This window comes from Sarcophilus harrisii, chromosome 5 (genome assembly GCF_902635505.1).
Source record: "Sarcophilus harrisii chromosome 5, mSarHar1.11, whole genome shotgun sequence".
Taxonomy (NCBI): domain Eukaryota; kingdom Metazoa; phylum Chordata; class Mammalia; order Dasyuromorphia; family Dasyuridae; genus Sarcophilus; species Sarcophilus harrisii.
The window spans coordinates 178,266,363-178,277,001 of record NC_045430.1 but is presented as its reverse complement, the minus strand read 5'-3'; positions in this window follow the sequence as shown (position 1 = coordinate 178,277,001).

The following is a 10,639-nucleotide window of genomic DNA, read 5'->3' as shown; positions in this document are numbered from 1 at the left end:
ATTTAAATTGATATTTATCACTGAGTATGTTGATACCAATGACTTGAGTTGAATTTGCCTTTCTCCTAAGGAAATAACAAAACTAAGTTGCTTTTCCTCCACTTTGGGCCCTTTTCTATTCTCCCCTCTCCCACCCATCCCAGGATGTTTCAGGTTATGAGTACCACAGCAGCATGTGAATAGTCTTAAGTATTTTTGTACATTTGGTTTGGAGATCAGCTATTTTGGTCTGAAATGATGGCTCTGGGAAAATCTCTAGCCACTGGAATAAACAAAGTTTTTGTATGTTACAACACTTAAAAAAAATAAAATCTGGTTATTTATCTGCCAGGAGGGAGTATGGTATGGTGCAAGATCACTGGGCTTGGAGTTCTGAGTTCAAAAATCAGCTAACAACAACAACATTTTAGCAATTTTGGGCAAGCAGCATGAAATGCTCCTTCAAATGATCTTTGTAATTCATGATGTGAAAATAATGTAAGAATTAATTAAGACAAACTCAATTGAGTGAGATGGGAATTCAGTAAGTAGTGTGGCTTTCATAACTCCAGAAGGAACATCTGCATCAAATTTTCAGATGCTCTAATTCCCAGTAACCTGTGGTAAAGCCTTCAAATTAATGACCATAGCAAATGGAACTTATATGCTTTTAATAGTATGTGGCTTTGTTCTCTCCTATGGTCATTGACTGCATCCCTAAATCATCATTCTCACAAATATAAACCTAATTTGTTAACTAATCTTTATTTAAAATGTCATATACAAAGCAATGGCCAGGATACACTATATGTTGCTTCAAAGAGATTATAATTTAATAGGGTCTATGAAATACTAATAAATTATTATGAGTATAATATATAATAATATCATTATTAAAAGCCATAAGATGACTCGTGGTGCAGCTGATAGAACGCTAGAACTTGAGTTCAAATTCATGTCAAGACACTAGTTAGGTGACCATAGGCAAGTCACCTAATCTGTTTGCTTCAATTTTCCTCAATTCTAAAATGGGAAAAATAAGCACCTATTCTGGAGGGTTGTTGTCAAGATTAGATGAGATATTTGTAGGTTCTTATTATAGTGCTTGACACTTAGTGGGCATTAAATTAATGTTTATTCCCTCCCCTAAGAGTAATAGAAATAAAATACTATAGGATTCATAAGAGGGAGAGGTCATATCTGGCTGGGAGGATCTGGGAAAGAGCTAGCATTTGAGCTGGATCTCTTAAGGATAGATAGATGTTTGGTAAATTTAGATATGAATGGGAAGATGGGCATCCCCTCATTTTCCAATTCTTTGTCACCACAAAAAGATCTGCTGTAAATATTTTTGTACAAATAGTTACTTTTTCCTTTTTCTTTAATTTCTTTGGGATACAGACCTAGTAGGGCTCTTGCTGGATCAAAGGGGATGCACAGTTTGATAGCTCTTTGACCATAGTTCCAAATTGCTCTCCAGAATGGTCAGACCAATTCATGACTCCACCAATATCTCAATTTTCCCACATATCCTCTGTTGTGACCAACACAACACAAACGGGGCTAGTGGCAGTTGAAAATAAGAATTCAGGGTTGTGGATAATTCAACAGTGTGTTTATTAAGAGAAATCATGCTGCTTCTATGTGATGATCACGTTAGCACCCTGGATACCTTAGAATCAGCCAGAATCAGGATAAGCAAAAGTCCTTGGTCTTTAGAGGTAGGAGTGAATTGGATAGACACAGAATCTCCACAACCTCCTTCTTTTTCGCCTACCACCAAAGTGACCCTGGCTAGTCTTACTCCATCCCCTAGTCCCTCCTACAATTCTCTATATACACCAATTATCGAGCCAGTACAGGATAGTGGGAAGGGCCATTTTCCAAGCATATGCTTATAGATTATTGTCTAATCAGTAATTACCCTTAAGTGCTCAGTTTTCCAACCTCAGTGCATCCACTCACGAGTTTCAGCCCTTTACACTTATATATCTTAAAAAAACCCTATGTTATTATGAAAGGCATTGTTCTGTGACCAACTGTTATGGGCCAGAACTCTGTAATTAAAACAAGGATTCTTACAAGGTGTTAAGTCAGTGGAATTGATAAGACAATGGTTACTTAATTTAGCATGGTGATTAATAGTTCTCTAGTTCAGCACATGTACTTAGTACTTAATATAGTTCTACAAGATTCACATCTACGATGATGTAATTATAATAGAGTATATAACAGCTAGCAGGGACTGAGAGCCAAATTCATTCCATCGTCCACCTTTGTGGTGGCTGGAGGCTGAAGCACAAGCCCTCAGACTCAGAGCCATATTCATTCACTTCATCTTACACCACTGTGGTGGCTGGCCTCCTCCATTTCCCCCACTGAGACCAAGGCTATTCTGAAAGGCTCTCAAGAAAGCTAGCAGGCCCCAGGCAAGGAAACTAGACTGTGAAGAAGACAATAAAGAATTTGGACCTGGCTATTTAACACTTGGCTATTCTTGTGGTGATTAATCTACTGAAAACAAAGCTACTCCAAGATCTCCAGAAAATCTACAAGAACATTACAAGTAATCTTGCTTTGTTTTCAATGATCTAACTCTCTGAATTTTATTGTCAGTTTCTGGAGACTCAAATCTTGTGTAAAGTCCACAATGCCTCAGTAATTTTGCCAGGATCTTATGTTTTCTCATGATTTCAAGCTTAAGTGCAGCCTTGATTACTCTTAGGAGGAAGGGAATATTCTCTACACCTTTCCAACATTTATCATTTTTCTTTTCTGTCTTATTAGTCAATCTGATATGTATGAGGTAGCACCTCAAGAGTTGTTTTAATTTGCATTTCTCTAATCAATAGTGATTTCAAGCATTTTTTCATATGACTACAGATGGCTTTGATTTATTCTTAAAATTGCTGGTTCATATCCTTTGACCACTTATCAATTGGAAAAAAACTTATTTTCTTATAAATTTCATTTGGTTCTTTCTATATATTTGAAAAATAAGGCCTTTATTATGAGATATTTACTGTAAAAAAAAAATGTTTTCCCACCTTTTTGTTTTACTTTTAATTTTGGTTGCATCGGTTCTATTTGTGGAAAAATGTTTTAATGTAATATAATCAAAATTATTTTACATCTCATAATGCTCTCTATCTCTTCTTTAGACATGAAATCTTCCCTTATCTATAGATCTAATAGATAAACTATTCCATACTTCCCCATTTGTTTATGGGATCACCCTTTATGTCTAAATCATATACATATTTTTTCCTTGGTAAGATAGTAGTCTGTACCTAGCTTTCAGCCATACCATTTTCCAGTTTCCCCAGCAATTATTGTCAAATAGTGTGTTCTTGTCACAAAAACTTAGGTCTTTGGGTTTATCAAATACTAGATTACTATGATCACTTAATTACTTTGTTTTGAGTATCATCTATTCCACTGATTCATCCCTCTATTTCTTAGCCAGTACCAAATGGTTTTGATGACTACCATTTTATAAGCTGTGGCACCTTCTTTCATACATTTTTTCCATTAATTCCCTTGATATTCTTGATTTTTTGTTCTTCCAGATGAATTGTTATTTTTCTAGCTCTATAAAGTAGTTTTGGTAGTTTGATTGATATGGCACTAAAAAAGTATATTAATTTAGGTAGAATTGTAATTTTTATTATATTGGCTTGGCCTACCTAAGACCAATTCATATTTTTCCAGTTGGTTAGATTTGACTTTATTTGTGTGACACTTTATAAGTGTTTTACAACTGTGTTTATAGAGTTCCTGAGCTTGTCTTGGCAGATAGACTCCCCAGTATTTTGTATTGTTTACAGTTATTTTAAATGGAATTTCCTTATCTCTTGGTGCTGGCTTTTGTTGGCAATACATAGAAGTTTTGATGATCTATGTGGGTTTATTTTATATCCTGCAACTTGGCTAGAGTTGTTAATTATTTCAAGTAGTTTTTCTGTTGATTCTCTTAAATACACTATTATATCATCTGCAAAGTGTGATAGTTTTGTTTTGCTTGTATTTTTTGGAGCAAGATGAGAAAGAATCAGGTTCCAACTTTCTGTCCATGTTGCAGGGCACAGCCAGCTTTTTCCAGAAATAATGAGTGACATGAAAAATCACACCGATTTTTTTTTCAATTTTTAATAATAGCTTTTTTATTTTCAAAATACATGCAAAGATAGTTGTCATCATTCACTCTTAAAAACTCTGTGTTCCAAATTTTTCTCCCTCCCTTCTCCCCATACTCTCTCCTAGACAGTAAGTAATCCAATATAGGTAAAACATGCAGTTCTTCTAAATATATTTCCACATTTATCATGCTGAACAAGAAAAATCAGCTCAAAAAGAAAAAAAAAAGAGAAGGAAAAAAATAAGCAACAACAAAAAAGGTGAAAATACTTTTTAAATTAAAGTTGCTTATTTTCAAAACACATACATAGATAATTCTCAACATTCATCCTTGCAGAATCCTGTGCTCCAAATTTTTTTTCCTTCCCTTCCTTCTACCTCTTCCCCTCAACGGCAAGTAATCTAATATTTGTTAAACATGTGCAATTCTTCTATATATGTTTCCACAAGTATGGTGCACAAGAAAAATCAGATCACAAAGGGGGGAAAATGAGAAAGAAAAATGCAAGCAAACAATAACAAAAAGTGAAAATGCTATGTTGTAATCCACACTCAGTTTCCACAGGCCTCTCTCTGGGTATAGATGGCTCTCTTCATCACAAGATCATTGGAACTGATCTGAATCATCTCATTGTTGAAAAAAGCTGCGTCCATCAGAATTGATCATTACATAATATTCTTGTTGCTATGTACAATGATCTAATTCTGCTCATTTCACTTAGCATCAGTTCATGTAAATCTCTCCAAGCCTTTCTGAAATCATCCTCCTGATCATTTCTTACAGAACAATAATATTCCATAACATTCACATATCACAACTTATTCAGCCATTCTCTAGCTGACAGACACCCACTCAGTTTTCAGTGTCTAGCCACTACAAAAAGGGCTGCCACAAGCATTTTTGCACATATTGGTCCTTTTCCCTCTTTTCAGATCTCTCTGGGATATAAGCCCAGCAGAGACATTGCTAGATCAAAGGTATACACAGTTTAAAAGCCCTTTGCACATAGTTCCAAATTGCTCTCCAGAATGGTTGAATCAGTTCACAATTCCACCAATAATGTATTAGTGTCCCAGTTTTCCTACATCCCCTCCAACATTCATCATTATCCTTTCCTGTCATCTTAGCCAATCTGAATGATGTAAAGTGGTACCTCAGAGTTGTCCTAATTTGCATTTCTTTAATCAATGCTGAATAAGAGAATTTTTTTATGACTAGAAATGATTTTAATTTCTTCATCTGAAAATTGTTCATATTATTTGGCCATTTATCATTTGGGAAATGGCTTGTATTCTGATAAATTTGAGTCAATTCTCTTTATATTTTAGAAATGAGGCCTTTATCAGAGCCCTTGGTTGTAAATTTTTTTCCCCCAGTTTTCTGTGTTCCTTCTAATCTTATTTTGTTTGTACAAAACCTTTTTAATTTAACCTAATCAAAATTTCATAATATTCTCTAGTTCTTCTTTGGCCATCAATTCCTTCCTTCTCCACAGATCTGAGAGATAGACTATCTTTCGCTTTCCTAATTTGCTTACAGTACACTCTTTGTGTCTAAATCATCAACCCATTTCAACTATATCTTGGTATAGGGCATTTAGGTATTGCTTAGTGCTTACATTTTGCCATACAATATTCCAGTTTTCCCAGCAATTTTTGTCAAATAGTGAGTTCTTATCCCAGAAGCTGGGGTCTTTGGGTTTATCACACATTAGATTGCTATAGTCATTGACTATTGTGTCTTATGAACCTAATGATCCACTAAACAACTACTCTTATTTCTTAGCTGTTGTGACATCTTGATTGAGAGCTCAAAGCATATGAACCCTTTGATTTTAGAGGTGAGATGAATGAGGCAGGAGATTCATAGAGTGTGAAAAGAGCTCCAGTTTATAATGCAGCACAGCCTTGTTGATAGACATTTTTGCAAGCGTGATCAGTGCATGGACAGTAGCCAATCCAAATAACCATTCAGAGAAGCAGCTTGTGAGCTTTGCCTCCATGGTATCTACCAATGGCAGGAGAGCCAATCCAGCAATTCAGCAGCTCACTCACAGACAAGAGGCCCTGTTCAGGCATCCCTGCTTACGAGCAACTATGCTGTGACTTTCCGGCTTACTCATTCCCATGATCACAAATCATTGTTCCTTGCTCAACAAGGGCGTTTCTGCAATGTGGCAAAAAACCTATTGTGCATCAAAGGTCGAAGTGCCCTCTGTACTCCTTCTAAGCAGGGTCACATGCTTTAGCAATTCCCCCTTTTTATCTTTTAGATAAAAAGTCATTTCTTGAGCTTCAATTTCTGAAAGGATGATGGAGAAAGATCTATAAAAGCATCCTAATATTACAGGGCAACAACAAAGCAATAACAACATAACATCACATAGGGCAATCCATGATTCTAATTTTAACCACCATGAAGAGGTTTTATCAAACCAGTGTTTGATTTTTTCCCAGCAGTTTTGTCTGGATTCATATCTTTATGAGGAGCTTTCTCTATGTCAAATGTTAGTTTATATAAACTTTCTATGTCATCTTCAGTTTTGTTATTGAGAAATAAACCATTCCAATGCTTCTTGATACTGTCCCAATCATAATCTTGTCTTGTATAATTATACAGCAAAGGGGTTACAGAAACTTTTATATATCTGTAATCACATTGTAATTACACCTGGAGTTTCAGTAACTCCACTTCTGCTCCTATTTTCAGTGACACTTCCCTTAAATCTATTATCATCTGATACAATTGTTCATCTATCTTAGCTTGTTGAGCAAAACCTGCTGAGACCTTTCTAGCTAGTTCCACTATATATCTAGATTATACTATACTGTTTTGTACATTAGATAATGTCCATTAGATATGGACATTGCAAGAGAGACTGATGAAGCTATAAATGAAACCAACAGAGGTGATACCTAATATGACACAGCTAATATATCTCTTTTTTCTAATGGGACTGAGGTCTGTTTCCTTCTTTTCTATTATACTATTGAACATTTGATCAGTCTTTGCATGATACAATTTCTCACTTTTTACAGAAAGCATTGATACATGAGCTTTAGTAACAAATAGTCTGATTCTCTATTTTATTCTCTGGACAATCACAGACTGTACAATTCCAGCAAGTAACATTGTAAAAATCTAATGTTTCTTTGGTAACAGTTACAGAGTTTTCCCACAAGAATGTATATTTCCCTCCCAGACAGACCTTAGTATAAAACTGGTATCCAATTCTCATGCCCTTTGTCCTAGACCCAGGGCCCAAGTGTAATGTTCTTGGGTTTGGTTTTCTTGGGGTCTCTGGGAGCAGCCTTCCTTTCAGTTCAGTGTTAAAGTCCAAATCCTTTATTATCTCCTTCCTGGGGGTGGGCAGCTTTCTGGGGAGCCTTTCAGACAGGCCTTGGTCTCAGTGGGGGAAGTGCAGGAGGAGAGCCTGCCATCGGGAGCCTGACTGAAGGTGGAAATGAATTTCTGTCTCCTTGGCTCCAAAAGCTTAAGCTCCTGCTTCCAGTCTTCTCTGCCTCTGAATCTCCATTAACCTGGCTGAGGCTCCTAGCTTATATGCTCTAACTTGAGTATAAACCAATCATTATATCACTAGGAAACCATTATTTATTATGAAATTAAATCAATCATACTAAACTAGAGAACTATTAATATCACCATGCTAAGCTAGATAACCATTGTCTCCTCAATCCCACTTAGTTAGTACCTTGTAAGCATCCTTGTTTCAAGTTCAGAGTTCTAGCCCATAACACCCAAGATGTTTTTCCATGTGCCAAACTGCCAGCCCAATTCATGAGTGACCAGAATGTGTCCCATGGAGGCTTGTGGGGGGCCAACCTGACGACCCTTTATGTAGACACACCGCTGCAACCCTCCCATGCGGATGAGGGTGTCGCTATGGGAGGGTGTCCCCTGCATGTCCAGCATGTGTCACATGATACCCCATAACATAACCCATATATAGAAAGCATCTACTTAGCTGTCTTGGGGGCACGTCTTCTCCTCCTATTGGACAGTTGCTTCTTCTTCCTTCTTTTCCTCTTAAGTTCTATGGACAACTCTGAGATGTCTGGTGGGAATCCACTGCTGAAGGTTTTGTCCTGTGGAGATACAAGCATATCCTGGCCCCCACATTGGAACCCTAGAAGGTCCCTCCCATTCTTCAGGACTCTTTCTCATTACCATGGTCTCATTCTTAGGGGGCTTTCTTAAGGAAGATAAGGTGTTATCTTTTATTTCTTTCTTGTCTGTGTTCACCAAAGCTATTTCATAGCTGACTTCAAATTTTAAGTAATTTATTGTGTACACTGCTTTATTTATATCTTTTGGAGTGATCCTATCTCTATCTTCCTCTTTTGTTTTTTGATGAATCTCTTGAGGGTCTGATTAGTCCTTTCTATAATGGCCTATCCTGTGGGATTATAAGGAATCACTAAAATATGATGTATGAAGAATTTCTGTAAGAACTGTTTTAATATTTTTGAGGTGTATAAGGGTCCATTATCAGTCTTGAGGGTGTGTGGAATGCCCATAGAAGCAAAACAGTGAAATAAGTGGTTTATTACATGTGAAACAGCTTCCCCTCTTTGAGGGAATGCAGCTACAAAACCTGAATAAGTGTCAACTGTAACATGACTGCATGTTTTTCCATATGTGTAACATCCATTTGCCATATATCATTTGGTCTGTCACCCCTGGGGTTAGTCTCTAATCAATTTTTGGACCTGATTTAATGTGTGTACCTGGTCAGTCCAGAATTCAGGTGGTTTTTGATATATACCTTACAACTGAACAGCGGAACCCAAATAGCTAAAAAGAGGGAGTGTCTTTGAATTTTTTCTGATGATATTATTAAGCCTGTTTTAATTTTCTTTCTATCATTTGTAAACATCTCCTCCAAATCCTCAGGCTGTGGATGACCAGTTAAGATATCATCCATGTAATGAAGGATAGCTACATCAGGATAGTGTTTCCTTATCTTGCTAATAACTTTATCAACATACCACTGGCATATGATAGGACTATTTTTCATACCTTATAACAATATCTTTCACTGAAATCTCTTCATGGATCCTTGAGAATTATATGTTGGTACTGAGAAAGCAAATTCATCCCTGTCCTTAAGGTGAAGAGGGATAGAGTAAAAACAATCCTTAATATCTATTATCCATAAAAGCCATTCCCTGGGGATCATGTTTGGAGATAGCAAACCTACCTGTAGAGAACCCATGTCTTTACATGTCTCAAATCTGTTAATATTCTCTATTTTACTAGATTTTTTAATAACAAATATAGGGGAGTTCCATGGAGTTCCATGGGCTGTTTATTTCCTCAATGTGTCCTAATTCTAATTGTTCGTGTATTAATTGATGTAGAATAGCTGTTTTTTGCTTTGGTCGGGGCCATTGCTCTACCTATACCTGTGTCAGTAGTCCAAGTCATTTTTGGTGTGGTGGAAGCCACAGCAGCAAAGACCCCTCCTAAAAATCCGTGGTGATTTTCATCCCTAATTGGTGTAATATATCCCTACCCCATAAGTTAATATGTAAACCATCATTTATTAAAGGAAAAATTAAAGGAAAAAAAATTTGCCAATTTACTGGTTCAGCAAACATCAAAGACTTCTTACTGCCTCCTACTCCTGACACTATGTTGCTCAAAGTATAAGTTCATATTTGCCCCTGGAGAAAACTGAGCGCCAGTCAACTGGGGTGTTCTAAAAGTTCTGTCATCCAGATTTCATTCTCAGGCTTTACATTAGGAGAGCCTTTGCAAGGCTGTAAATCTAGATAGACACAAGAGTAAGGTGGGGCCTAAGGTAGAGGCGGGGGTGGGGGGCGGTGCCTATAATGTCTGGGCTAACTCTGGAGGGCCTCAGGATCGGTCAGAATCCAGATCAATCAAAGTCCTTGGTCTTTAGGAGGAGAAGTGAAGGAGGAAGGCAAGCTGCATCCTGGACTCTAGAGTCTGGAGCCTCAAGCTTCTCTCTTCCTTGGCCTGCAGTCGAGTGACCCTGACCTCTTTCCTTCAGCCCTCTAATCCTTGCCTATGATTACCTTACTACCAAACATTCAGAAAGTGCCAATGGTGAGGAGAGTCATCATATCACCATCTCATCTAAATATATATATATATATATATATATATATATATATATAAAATCATTATCTCACATCAGAAAGGTTAATTAGCCTTAAGTGCTCTGCAGTTTCAGATTCAAGTACACCTTTTCAAAGTTTCAGCCCTCTACAGAGGCCATTCATTATCGTTGTCCTCAGGCTCAGGAGAAGGACATCTATTGCTAAGAGATGGGCCTGTCTGTGTTCCAACTGTAAACTTCCTGATTTCCTTTTCTGATTCTGATTTCAAACTTTGTTTAATGAGATTATATATAGTAAAAATTATATATAGTAAAAATATTTCTCCCGGGCACTGCTTATCATAAGAGATGAGCTGTTCACTGAAAACAATCTATCTCTCACAATTTTAACAGCCCTCCTCAAGTAATCATGGAGA